Consider the following 11,036-nt stretch of genomic DNA (forward strand, 5'->3'; position numbering starts at 1 on the left):
TAACAAAAAGACCATGTTATACTTCCTCCAAAACAGGAAATGGAGGTTTGAGGAGGCAGTTCTTTAATTTTTCAATTTTAATTTTCAATTAAAAACGAAGGGAAAAAGCATAATGAGATATTTTAAAGAGACGATTTATAGAGTGTACACACCAATTGCACACTTCCCTAAGTGATTTACAAAACCACCTAAATTCTACTTGGGATGTGATCTTCATCTCACCCAAGGAGTTCCCAGTAGTTTTCAGCTTTTACAAGCTATACGCTTTGAGAATGTTTGTAGAGTCTGTGGTTTAGAGTGTAGAAAGAGTCCTAAGAGGCAAGTTGCCAAGAAAATGAGACGGAAAAATAAGTTTTTCCTATTGAGTTCAGCAAATGGCCTTAAAATTCAAACTAGGAGTTCCTGGATAAGCCAAGTTATGCCGGCTTTCCCTGGAACTCTTGAAATAGTAATCTTTCCAAACATAAGAAAGATTCACTGCCGTATACCCTGACCTCTGAAATTCTAGATCGTGGAATTTCAAACCTAGCTCGAATTGAAGGCAAACTAGAGCAGGGTTTCTCAATTCAGAACTATTGACATTTGGAGTCACATAATTCTTTGTTGTAGGGGAGTCTGTCCTGTGCATTTTAGCAGCATCCTTGGCTTCTACTCACTAGATGCCGGCAGCACCCCTTCTACAATTGCAATAAACAAAAATGTCTCCAGACACTATTGAATGTTCTCTGAGAGACAAAATCTACCAATATTGAGAATCACTGCCTTAAGGTTAGGTTCTGCATCACGCAGAGAGCCTCTTGAGGAAAACTAAGCTCATAGATTTATTTCCTGGGTGCAGAGAGCATTTCGGGGACACTTAATTCATTTTCAATCAAATAGTCATTTGGTAATTGCTGCTCACCAGGCACCATGTTAGCCACCATGCCCAAAATTTATAGTCTCTGCCCTTGCAAAGGTTTCACCTAACAGTTATGCTGTCATTCAGGTTATAGTTGGATTAGTTGGATTTATTTACTCCTAGAATTTTTCAGTAATGTTTTAATCAAACTCCCAAACCTCCAAGTTTTGGGCCAAATCCAGAAAATTGAGGTATCGCAAGATAATGAAAACGAGTGGATAAATTTGGTGACATCTCTAGAAGATGGCATTCAAATTCATTAAACAAAAGGAAACAACCTGCATCCTAGATTTGTGATTCTTTCCTAGATTTCTTGAGGGTTTTGTGAAAAATAAGTGACACTTCTAAAACTGGAATAAAATGTTGCTCAAAAAAAGTTGTTTGCCTTTCTAGTCTGGGTACATCGCTGAAAGTGTGGAGGTGGTAACAAATGAAGCTCCATCAGGACTGCTTACAGGGAGGTCAGAAAGATAATGAAAACGGGGATGGGACTGTTCAATTCCTGGATCTGCTTGATCCTGAAGTCATGAACTTCCTAACAAGTGAAATGGCATTTCTAAAAGTCTCCTCTTCCAGATAGCCTAATGGTAATTTGAAGGCAGATTTCCATCCAGACCCATGATGTTGATTTATGAAAATTGAATTGGAGTCGTGAATCACTCCATAAATTTTAACTAAAACAATATACTCCCATTTTAAATAGTTATAGCCTCTGCCCCTCTGGGCTTCAGAAGTTCTGAAGTGAATTTTTGGAGGCATTCAGAAACTTGAAAAAGCAAAAGCATGCACTTAAAACTTCTTTTTAAACCACTGACTCACCATCTAGCTAGAGGAGAGAAATACCAACAAATCGAATTGAAATAAAAGTACTCAGGGAGAATTTGCAAAGGAGCGGGAAAACCAAGGTGAAATAGTTTCTAAGAAAAAGTCAGAATAGACCATTGTACATGAAGCAAGGGAATTTAGGTACAACATGAACCCCTACAACCTTGAAAGAAATATGTTAATGGAAAAGGTGATTTAATACAAAAGTGTGGATTTTAGAATTACAGTAGTATCCAAATTTCAACTCTGACATTAATTTGCTTTGTGACCTTGAATGAACTACTCAATCCTCTCAATCTTGGTTCTCCCAATTGTAAAGTGAAATTCTAATCCACTTCTTAAAGGTGTTTTAAAAGGACTAAATATAATAATATATTTAAAGTGTCTTTTCTACTATGTGAGCCTCTTACATCACAGTGACAAATTTAACTTTCTTACCTCATTTTCTCCTATTTAAATTAAATACGGGATAAATTATTGTAGATAGGAGTGGAACTAAAACATAAATACATATAATGCTATGAATACAGATATGTCAAGCAACAATGCTGCCTACTCTCAAGAACATGGACACTGCAATTAGATAATTCCCATTTGGATCCTGAATCTGCCACAAACTGCATAATCTTGAGCAAGTTATATCATAGTCCTATGCCTCAGTTAGCTCATATGTAGAATAGGAAATTATATTTTCTACCACAAAGAGTGTGGTAAGGTCTCCAAAAGATAATTAAAACCAAATGGTTAGCACATAAAAGGCTCTCAATAAACAATACATGTTATTGTAGAAATAATTCTGCCCATAGCTTATAATAATGCATGTGAATAACACCACTTCACTATTTATGTATGTGTGCATATGTATAGCCTATTTGTAGGTATCCTTCTAATAACTGCTTCCAATTTTTGATAAAGGCTCTGCTCTATTTTTAGGATAAAATTTGACATAATCATTCATGTTCACTATCAAAGTCAAACTTTGTCTTTATGCTACATTGTTCAGACTTTATTTTTGATAAAAGCTAAGAAATTAAGGCCAAATATATTTAGCTCTATTTGGTTGCTCTTCTCTGCCCTTAGCCATTTATTTTAGTTTATTATTATTATTTTTTAGGCAAGGCAGCCCTTGGTTGACCCCACAGATTACAAGGACCTTGTCAGCTTACAATCCTTCATTTTTTTATTTTTTACACCTATAGCATCTGGTCTTCCTAGGTGGTCTCCCATCTAAGTACTAACCAGGCCCAACTCTGCCTAGCTTCAGAGGTCTGATGGGATCAGGCTTGTTCAGGATAGCATGGCCAAAGACTGACCTTAGTAATTTAATACACCATTTCTGTCTCTGGTTGCTCTTTTGTGTTAATCATTATCTAGCAAATGAGAACATAATAGCTTAATTAAAGAGTTTTGTCCTACAAATACATCTAGACATAACTGCTATCTTTTGGAAGGGTACTTTTGGATAGGTACACAGAAAAGAGTTCACATTTATTGTGTACCCTCCCAAACACACACACACACATGCGCACACGCGCACGCACGCACACACACACACACACACACACACTCTAACTAGAACAAGAAATGAGAACAAGAACAATAGATAGAAAGCAATGACCACAACTATTTTGTGTAGACAGAACTGTTTTTCTGTCTTATGTGTTGAGAAAATCAAAGCAAGTAACAATGAGAGACAATGTAATTAAAGGTATGTTTTGAGATGGGTTGGAGGGAGATCAAGAGGGTTTACATAGTCTGGGATTTAAATGAAGGTATATACTATTATGAGCCATAAAATGACAGGTACTATTTATCAGACTGGACAGTGTTTTTTTATATATATGCTTTCTCTTGCTTAATCTCTCAAATCAATGCTGAGATAGAAATTCTTTTAAGAAAAAACATTTATTTTCAAAAAGTTAACCATTAAAATATTAAAATCAAAAGCATTTGAGGCACTCTTATCATGACCAAGTCATAGCTGAGAAAATTAGATCCTGAAAGACTGAACTACTTGGCTGAAGTCGCAGAGCTGATCTATTACAGAACCAGGACTGAAACCTACATGCCTCTCTAAAAAGTTAGGCTCTTAACTACTCTTCTGTTTTTTTTTTTACAATGTCCCTGCAGAGTTAACATTGTCATTGTCTCCATTTTCCTGAGAAGTAAACAAGGTTTAGAGAACATGAGACTTCCCCCAAACTAATAATGACCAAAATTTGGGTCCAAATGTAAATCTGAGTTAAAATTGGGTCACAGAAAATATTCGTTTGCTATTTTTCTAGCTTTGGAGTATAAGTTGAATTTCCCTTTGAAGGAGTAAAATTATTTACCTTAAAGAAGGAAGAAAATAACAGCCTGCCATGAGGGGGAAGAAAAAGAGTGACATTAGGAAAGTTTGTGATAGACTACTTTTGCCATAAGTGTGTGCCCTCCCTTTAGTAGACCTGTACTTCATCTGTCTGTATCAGTTACCTATTGCCCTATAACAAAACACCTCAATGTCAATGACTTAAAACAATAAACATTTAATGTTTCTCAGGAGTCTAGTGTTCATTTAAGTATATCTTTGGGTCTTGGCTGAGCTGACTTACCTATCTTGATCAGCTATGGGTTGGAACGGCTCTGATTTCCCCTACGTTTGGGTCAGTTGGCTGTTGGCTGGGACATTTTGTCTTTCATCCATTTAGTCTCTTATCCTTCAGCTAGCCTGGGCTGGTTAACATGGTGGTGACAGAGTTTCAAGAGAGCAACAAGGATTCTTGAGCCCAAAGCTTAAAATTAGCACACTATCCCTTATCTGCACTTCATTGGTCAGAGCAAGTCACAAGGACATCCTAGAGGAGCTATAATATATCATTGAAAAACAGTAGAAAATTTTTCCTTTAAAAAAAAAAATCTACCACAATGCTGTCACAAAAATAATGAGCCAAACTTGTTCTCACTGAAGTGTAAATAAATGATAGCACTTGATATGTTACCACCTTATAAATGTTCACATTTTACAAAGTAAATACATTATAGGAAGACTTAATCTATTATTTATCCACTAAAGGCAGCCCTAAGGGGAATTTCTGAGATTAACTAATAACTGTTATTTAAAAATATATGCCTCCAAAATCTATCACTATACCTTGAAATCTGAGAATGAGACATAGTTCCTTCCTTCCCAAGGCCTACAATTAAATGGGGGTGGGGGGGGGGAGATGGGGGAAGAGAAAACACATATTGAAAGGGTTAAATCAGCTGATGCAGCATTCTATAAATAAGGTGAGTTTCCCTTGCTTTTTCTATTCCTTTCATGTACCACCTTCCAGAGAAAAGAACAGAATAACCCATCTGCAGATATCATAATAATGCTTAAAAAGGAGGTAACAGAGGTTTAAAAAAAAGCTTTTCTTTCCACCTAATTCCTTACTTATGACTTGAAGACTATCAACCATCTGTAGAACTGTTTAGATAGAAGGAGTTTTTTTATGCAGTCAGAGAAAAGTGGCTGAACTATATGGCATAGGCTATGTTGTTGGTTGAGCCACCTCAGAAAATTGTTAATCTGATTAGGTCTAGATAGAATGGGGAGATTGTGTTGAAAGCTCCCATCTCTCTTCCCCTTGAAAAAAAAAAGCAATAAAAATATTTTTTCCTTTTTATTTAAAAATAGTTAGGTTATAAGAATAAAAGACTAATAATATCAAAGTTAGCAAAGAGGTAGGGATATGACAAATTACACATTGTTATGGAAGTGTAAATTGGGACAACCACTTTGTAAAAATTTTTAATATTATGTACTAAAATTGAATACATACCTTCTTTATGATCCCAAAACTCTACTTCTAGGAGTATCTCCAATAGAAATAAGCACATATGTTAACAAAGACATGCACTAATATGTGTATGTGTGGTAGTGCTATTGATAATAGCCCTAAATGGGAACCAAATGATATCTATGCATGTAGAAATCAAGATAGGTTACCTCTGGTGCTGAATGACTGAAGGAGGACACAGGGAGAGGTTCTAGGTGGTTTTAATGCTCTGTTTCTTGATTTTAAAGCAAGTGTTCTCAGTTTATGGGATCCAGCTGTTCAGTTGTGTTATGTGTATTTTTCTGTATGTATATTATACCCTAGTAGGTTTTTCTATTTTAAAAAAATCCATGTTCTACAATAATTTAAAAATCTAGTTGAATCAAAGTAAAACTAAACTCCACAGTGCTAAGTGAAGCAAAGGCCATCACACTGCCAGATCCCAATACCAGAAGCATCTGGAGGCTTTGAAGAGTTGAATTTTATGGGTCAAGTGGGACAAAGAGCACTCCAGAAGTGGCAAAGTACCAAAATAAAGCTCACTAACTGGAGTTTGTAAAACTGGGGGGCCTGGGTGGGTTCACTGTTCAGGAAGGGAAGTAGAAGAAAGCTGAAGTCTCTGCTCAAAATGGCTGTTGACTGGTTGAAGGGGTGACATGAATCAGCTATGAATAGACTCTGGGGAAACCTAAGGCTGGCTCAGTGATGGAATCATTACCTCCCTCATCGCCATGGAATAGGAGTTCTAAGACCCAATATAAGTCTTGCTTCTGTACTGAGAATCTGTGGGGATCCAGGTGAAGGCAACTGCAAATCAGCAAGGAGAAGCAAGCCAGAGAAAGATAGAGGGGAAAAAAATGTTAAAAGTCCTATAAAGTAAATCCACAAAATAAAATTTCAAGACTAACACAAAGAAAGTAGTTAACGCCAAACAAGTAGGAGATGAATTTTTGAAAAAAAAATGGAAATAATGGTGTTTTCAAAAATTTTTTGTATATTTATGTTCTCTGAGAGAGAGAATGAGAAAAAACATAAATTTTATAAATGTTGAAAATGACTATGAAGGAAGATAACAATCAAGAACAGAAGAACACAAAGCGTGATTGGCAAAGAACTAACATATGATATGAAAAATATAAGACTTTTTAATATCCACAAACAAAAAAGAATCCATATAAATGTCTAAATATTGGTGAATATGTACTACATCCATAAAATGGAATACTGTTCAACAAAAAAAGGAACAAAGTAGGGATACATGTTACAACATGGGTGAATGCCAAAGATATTATTCTAAGTGAAAGAAGTCAGATATAAAAACTACATATTGTATGATTCCATGTATATAAAATGTCAAGAAAAAAAGTAAATTTAGAGACAGAAAAACCTTCATATCCCTTCACTAGGATTTCGTTTTCACTTCTTATCTTTTTGCAAGTACTTTTTAAAAGCCCTCTTAAGAGCCTGCTTGGAACACAGTAACATATAAATAAGGACAAAAATGGGTGTGTATATATGGTTTGAGTGATAATGAGGTAAATATAGGGTAGGAGAACGAGGGGAAAGGGAGGAAGAGTATTTGTTATTTATTTCTTAAGATCAAATAGGAAACGTCATGGTCTCTCTGTGCTCCAAAACTCCATCCTTTTAAGTATATGGGAGAAAACGTGTTTTCACCTAACCCTCATTTAGACCCATATAACCAGTTTGACTACCTTCCCTAAGCTAATAGTTTCTGTTATGGAGGAAAGAGTTTTTATCTGAAAGATGCTAATAGTTTGCCTGCCTGCATTTTTCTTCTTTGTGTGTGTGTGTGTGTGTGTGTGTGTGTGTGTGTGTGTGTTTGTGTGTGTGTGTGTTTGTGTGTGTGTGTGTAAACACATCCTCAAAATGCTAGATTTGCTCTACTTGGAATAGTTTCATCTGGAGCAGACATATAGTCCCCTTGGCTCAAACACTTGGAAATTCAGAGCTGGCCACACCTTTGAGTTCAGTAATCAAAATAGCCCCACTTAATCTGGGCATGATTCAAAATGCTGGGCTTCTGCTTCTCTTCTAAGTCCACCAAAAACTGACCTTAAGGCATGCCACCTAGAGGTTCCTTCCAATGATACCCAGTCTTGGATTTTAGGAATTGTACCAAATTGATTTCTATACAATTTCCGTAGATGGAGAATTCACTTTCTGCCCAAGTCCAGTTGACTCCAACGTGTTGATATCTGGGACTGAGATCAGGACCTTGCATGCACCCAACAGCTAAGAACAGAACTCCCTATCCTAAAAAGAATAAGGCCAAAAAAAGTATTTTCTTTGAAGTATTGTGTAAAAACCACATGGGGTGGTTGTAATAATTTGTGAAATATTAACGATCTTTGAGTTTGGAGAATTGGCATTGTAACAGTACAAAATTCTGCTCCTTTTCCCCACCTCCTTTGCTTAATAACCCTGTTACATGACCTTCTAAAGGCTTTGTTCCCTTAGGAAACATTAGATGATTTGCAATCATCTGTAATAAAACTTGGAAAAGATAGCCACAGCACTGGTTCAAAAATCATGTGAATTGCTTTTAGCTGCAATTTTCCAACAAAGTGTTCCTATAATTAATTGTAAACCCCGGAACAATGCTTTGGCCTAGAGTACAAATGTCCCTTCATGTGTCTGCGGTGTGGGCTTAGCATTCCTGCTCCTTGGGTCTCTTTAAGGCTTGTCCTTTGGCACATGCATGACCCTAATATCTAAACCAACCTCATGAAAATAGACATGAGCTATATGGCCTTATTCCTGGAAATGCGTTTCCCTTCCTGGCTGAGACTTTACCTTCAGGTCCAAGAATTGTGATCCCACCTTCTTCCAACTGACATAAGATCAGTCTGTTTGCCCGTTCTTCAGTGGATGCTGTGATTAAAATCCTCCGTTGGTACAGTCAACATTCTGGTGTTCTGAGATAGTTGTGAGCCAGCATGTTAGCTGATGGCAACTCCTCTGTGGGTTTCTCACAGCTCTGCCATCCCAGTCACCTCCTCACCTCACACAAATTCCTCCTACACAAAGACCCTAAAAGTTGTTACTCATCAAAGTGACCTATGCTCTTAACTATTATAGTGACAGATTGATTTCTTGGTAAGAGGTGGCTACCTGATTGGGTCCTCAGATCTCTGGAAGGGAGATTATTTCTCCCTGTCTTTTTCTGAACTAAATGACTTCTAATTAAGAGTTTTGTTGTTGTTGTTTTCACTGTCCTCAGCAATTGGACAAAGCATTGCCTGTTCACTACATACATATCTTTACAGCTGATAATTTTATGGAAAACTAAGAAAAGAAAAGAAAAAGTTGACTTGCTTGAGGGATTTCTAAAGCAAGAGCTGCTTCTATGAAAAAAATACAGATATTAATGTATATTGAAACTAGAAATTTGAGGGTCACTCAACCTAAGGCTGCAGATCCCCATTAACAGCTTTTGTTTTAGAGACAACGTATCTAATTTCAATTCTACAAATATGGAGACACAGAGAAAGAGGAAACAGCAAGGAAAAGAGAATGGGAGAGAAAAAAGAACAGAAGGAGAAAGAAAGAATAATGAAAAGACAAGGGATAAAGAAAGATGATAATTTCTCTTCACCAATTTGCTTATGGTAGGTGTTGAAAACAGTTCCAGTAACCTAAAGAGGTTCAGCAAAAATGTATTAAGTTTGGGTGAATCCTTGGTGCACAGAACTTTCCCTGTGTTAATATGTGATAAGAAAAATACAAATCACAAGGACAGCATCTTGGTAGCTCTATACACTCAGGAGGGTTTGCACAGTGATTAAATAGGACCTATGCCACCCCAGTTGTCTTCTAACCAGGTAGAGGAAACTAATGATGCTTTACTTTGGTCTTAGTCCTGATCCTAGGGAAAAATCACAAGGACCCTTTTTCTGACAATGCCAGAAAACAATTTCCAAATATTTTTCCCACCTGATTCTGACATTCTTGTCCATCTTTTTGATCAGTTTCTGGGGTCGAGAAACTGAAGAAGCTTTTAACAAGTTTGTTCTCTTGAACTAAACTGGTTGCCATTGTGATCCCTCAACATTTGGTGGCAACTCCAATGAACAAAAACAATAGGCTTTTTTTCCTCTGCTCTCTTCAAAATGCCTTAATAGGAAACACATTCTGCATTCCCCATGTGCATGTTTTCAGTGCAAATCTTTATTTTATCTTAACATAGAATTTAATCCAAGGGCTCTTCCTTGTACAAAAGGGTGTTACTGATGGGAACACATCCATGGAAGACCTTAAGGATGTAGAAACCTCGGGGGCTTTTAGGAGAAGAACAATGCCTACATCCCTTGAATTGTCTTGGCATTTCTAAAAAAGCCATCTGCTTCTCTTGGATATTTTTTTTCTAACCAAAAACAGAGTGAATAAAGGAAAGGAAAAGAGAGGGGAAGGAAGGGAATGGAAGGGGAGAGGAATGGAGAAGATGGAAGGGGAGAGGAAAGAATTTCTTAAGCCAATAGTTAATCTTCAGAAATTCAGTTGTGTTTTAGCCTTCATTACCCAGACAATAAGTTCTATTCTGTTCTGATTGATAATCTGGAGGGAAGACTGCTAGCTGGGCAAAAAAGGGGAGAAACAGTTAATAAATTGTTTGTTGAAGCCAGAACTTGTACTTTCTCTGGATACCAGGGTCATTCAGCATTATACTACTTCCAGTTTATTTCTGAGAAACAAAATTTCTCTAGATTCTTTCTCTTTGGCTCCACCTGAAAATAGGTAAGGAAACAAGACCTCCTCTTTTCATTTTGCCCAGACTCACTGATTCAATCAGTCTGCTTTATAGCAGAGAATCTGGGCCCTTGGGCCATAGCTTGCAAGTCTGTGTGCTCTGATGCTGTCCTGGAGGCTTCATCCTGCAGAAACATTCAGAGAAAGCTCTGCCATTCTGGGGTAGATTTATGTTATTTTAATAAAGGGATTAGAGAGTCACACTTTCATATTTCTGTCTGTTAATTCCCTTTACATGGCATGGCATGAGTGTGGGAAGCCAGGAACCACTTGGGAGTGTTGGGCTTCAAGTTAGGTTGAAATGGGCATAAGGGAACAAAGGAAAAGCACATTCTCTACTGTCTAAAGAAAACACATGCTATGAAGCTTGTTAAGTTTTCCCTATGACAGCCTATAAAGGGTACACATATTTTCATTAGCATCCCAGGGCAAAGATTCCTTGGATGGAGTGTTCTTTTCTAATGTAATTCAGGTCTCCCTTTAGGAGATCCTAAGAAGTTGCGTGGGGTAAGCCATGAGCAAAACATGAAGTGACTGATATTTGCCTTTGGCCTCCACCCTACTTCTGATCAAAATTCCAGGGCTTATAAAGATGCAGTGTTCAGCTAGGATTAGGTCAGGAGGACAAAAAGCTGAGTCATTAGAGGATGGCACTGAAGCTGGCTTAGAGGCTTAATTACCTCCACCCAGACCTACATTTAAGGAGAAAGCTTTTAAGGTAGGTGAATCTTTAACAGTAA

At 37.2% G+C, this 11,036-nt stretch overlaps 1 pseudogene; it reads right to left on the bottom strand.

The window, feature by feature from the left end:
• Positions 1 to 2,913: 2,913 nt before the first annotated feature.
• On the bottom strand, positions 2,914 to 3,032 carry LOC118610569 (annotated as a pseudogene).
• Between the last annotated feature and the right edge of the window lie 8,004 nt (positions 3,033 to 11,036).

Source organism: Rousettus aegyptiacus, unplaced genomic scaffold (assembly GCF_014176215.1).
Source record: "Rousettus aegyptiacus isolate mRouAeg1 unplaced genomic scaffold, mRouAeg1.p scaffold_m13_p_12, whole genome shotgun sequence".
NCBI lineage: Eukaryota > Metazoa > Chordata > Mammalia > Chiroptera > Pteropodidae > Rousettus > Rousettus aegyptiacus.